Consider the following 3,792-nt stretch of genomic DNA (forward strand, 5'->3'; position numbering starts at 1 on the left):
ACAGGACTTAATGATACTGTGTACTGGGGGGTTCACTCAGGTCCGTTCAGACATGGGAGGTTTTGCTCCATCCCTGATCGTCAGCTCCCAGACACTCCAAGTGACCCTTTTGCTCTCCGTGCACATGGAATACTTTGATGTGGTTGATTGGCGGTGGGGATGGTGTTTTGAAACGTGCATCAAGGGGACGTAAATTATCCAAGATGTATTCAATTCTTTCTACGTGAAGACGCGATGACGATGAGAATGGCTGACTGCTTCTGAATGAAGAGGCCGTGACTGCTGCCAGGGCAGGGGGCATTTACCAACATGATGTACTGTGCATGGGCACGCTGTAACATTAATAGAGAAGGAGGGGGAGCTCCTTCAGTTCCTCTACCTCTCCCCATTGACATGGATACCCTGCAGATGCCATTTACACCATCGGGAATCCCACTATACTGAATACACCCAGCAGCTCCCTGCTGAGGGAGAAACAGTGCTTCTCATCCATCATATATATCCTCCATCATCGAATGGTTAACATTGATGTTGAGATACTGGGAAATGATGGATATGTCACTTAGTCCTGCCTGGAAAGTTCTGGATCATAGAAACTGAATGAAACAGTGACCCTAACAGCCACTCGAAGCACCATCCTCCCCCTGGTGTGAAGCTGCAGGTCGTGTTGAAGGAGGTGACACCATTCTATGATCAGCTCCTTGTTCAGTCAGGGCCCCTCACACTCTGCACCTGGGTCAAGTGGAGCTTGGGAAGCTGGTCCTGGAAAACCCGGGGTTGATAGAGCAGATTCCTTTCCCCCCACACACTCATTGCGTGTTTTCAGAGCTTCCCCTCTCTGCAGCCTCTGCTCCATTTGTTGTTCATGTTACACACCCAGATGTTGTAACTACAGTCACCATGCTCCATCCAGAGTTGGGTCGCCAAATCCTCAGGTCTCCCTGAATGTCTGAGGCAACTTACAGCACAACCTCCAGCAAAACATCCCCAGCCCCTCCACTAAATTTTCAATAACAGCAGTCAGTCAGAAACCCCTCGGTACAAGTGTTGTGAACCAGACCAGATCCCCGCAAAATATTTTAAGAAGGCTGCTTAGACCCAAACCTTTCCTTATTTTGAATATAGATGGGAAGTGTGCCTTACAGATATGTTGTGACTGGTCAAACCACTCGTTATTAAGCAAAATATAATCTATTCAAATGCTTCAGTTAAAGTACAATCAAAGAAAAGAACATTTCGAGATGGCTTCTCTGTTGGAACACTTACACAAACAATAGATACAGTACCTTCTTGGTTTACACCGCTTGGCACAAAGATATATTCAAATTCAGATCCTTACAGCAGTTTTCCAATCCAGGAGGAAACAACATCAACAGAGATCTCAGAGAGAAAAGCAGCTGGGGATCATGTATTAACATTTCCAACCTTTTTGGGATCCCCAGCAGCTTCTGAATGCTGCAGCAAAAAACAAAATGAGAAACCCTGGTTTGGGAGAGCTGGCCACTGCCCTTCCATCGTTACCACCGCTTTAATAAAACCTAAAATCTCAGTTATTTATTTAAACTGTTTTCAGACAGCAGTTCTGCACCTCTGCCTTTAAAACCTCTCTTCAAAAAAAAAACCCAAGAGAAAATAACCTTTTTACAGTGATAGAATTCTCACAACTCCATCTTTAATACAATAATCCATCAATATATAACGATGGATTCATTTTAGACCTCCTAATATTTCTCTATTAGTAGACTGAAATGCATACACATTACATTGACTGTGAGCATATAAATGTTCACAACTAGTTTCAATTTCAGGCATTTTATTCCTGCCAAGTCTCCACAACGTGTCAAAACGTAGGGTTTCTCGCCCTGTCAACTGTATAATTTCAAACTGAAGGGCAGCAATAATAAGCTCAATCGAAACAGACTGGTATTTTTCTCCCTAAATTTCTCCAAACCTTGAAGAGGTCACGATCAGTGATCAAGGTTTGTCTCATGTATGTTATTCGCAATTTAAATGCTGAAATGTTGTAACACCAACACTAAGCTCAAGGCCCCCTTCCCCATTGTGAAATAATTCTGTTGATATTTCCACTGGACAGTCCAAACACACGTTACATAACGGAGCACTTCTCATCTCTCCAATAGTCCTTCTGAAAGACATCGCTCCTCATGTCTCAGCATAAAAGAGTTACTTCTGTACCTCTTAATGCTCTAACCTCTTTACCTGCTATTCCTGACCTATTTTAGGTGTCATTAAAACGGTGGTAACGATGGAAGGGCAGTGGCCAGCTCTCCCAAACCAGGGTTTCTCATTTTGTTTTTTGCTGCAGCATTCAGAAGCTGCTGGGGATCCCAAAAAGGTTGGAAATTTTAATACATGATCCCCAGCTGCTTTTCTCTCTGAGATCTCTGTTGATGTTGTTTCCTCCTGGATTGGAAAATTGCTGTCACGGGTATATGTTTTAAGAAGATCTCACATATTCTTCACAACCTCTCAAAGAAACCAATCTTTGATTTCTGAACCCAATCATCATCATCAGCCATTTCTCAGCTTGCCATTGTAACTCTCTGCTCTTCCACACGACTTCTCACGACTGCAGGAAGTGAATTGTTGAACTTCACCAAAATAAGAATCTCTCTAAGAGTGTCATAGGTTTGCTCTGTTTTTAATACCCTTACACACCTTTCAATTTTACTTTGTTTGATCCTTTCCAACTCAATGTGCGTTTAACCAGGGGCCCTTTTTTAGATTCCTGAAATGCTGTCTGTCGGCTTCTGGCCCAAGCTCATATGCACTTCAGATGGCTTTCTTCACCACCCCATACTAGCCAGATACCTCCTCCGATAGGGATGCAAATACCTATCAGCTTTGTTTGGATCAACTAAATCCACATGGTCACTGGTCACTGCATTTGTTTAGCCACTTTCTCAAATGAAATTCAAAAGACTTCCCCATCCTTCTCATCAAATTTAGATAATGCCTGGATGCATTTAAACAGAACCCCATTATGCCATTGGTTACAATAGGGTTGTTCAACCTCACTATTCTCCTCATCCCACCGACCATATGCATTCATCTCCACCTTCTATGTCAACTTTCCTCTCTAACTGTTAACTTTTTAAGTTGAAACTCTCTGTTTTTCTTCTGTCCTATTCTCTCTTTCTTCTTCATTTCCTTTTTTTATTTCTACTTTTCATCATAATTCAAACTGTTTCAATTCCTTCTCATGTTCAAAGTGCCTCATTTGAAATTAAATTCCAGCCGTTTCCAAAGAGTCTGATGGCAGTTCTACCAAATGTAATTGCCGAGCTATCGCTGTAATTATCTCTCATTTTCTCACAGACACACGCAACCCCAACTCCAGCTTGTCTGTCAATTCCTACAGCTTTGCCTTCATTACATTTTGTAAAACCACCAACTTCACTTCCACCACACCCAGTTAATGACTGAAAGAATCGTTATACACAAACCACTATTTAAACCAACCGAATTCACACCCACAACAAAAGACACTAACAGCTACCATACACGACCTTTGAACGCAATAGTCTCCCGGTGCATAATCTCCAGTGTCTGCATGAACTTATTAATGGATTCTCTGGTTTCCTCCCACAATCCAAAGATGTGCATGTCCGGTAAATTGGCCATGCTAAATTGTTCATAGTTTTCAGGGATGTGTGGGTTAGGAGCCTTAGTCGGGGAAGATGTGTAATAATAGGGTAAAGGAATGGGTCTGGGTAGGTTACTCCTCGGAGGGTCGGTGTGGACTTGTTGGGTCGAATGGTCTGTTTGCAC

Source organism: Chiloscyllium plagiosum, chromosome 8, assembly GCF_004010195.1.
Source record: "Chiloscyllium plagiosum isolate BGI_BamShark_2017 chromosome 8, ASM401019v2, whole genome shotgun sequence".
Classification (NCBI taxonomy): domain Eukaryota; kingdom Metazoa; phylum Chordata; class Chondrichthyes; order Orectolobiformes; family Hemiscylliidae; genus Chiloscyllium; species Chiloscyllium plagiosum.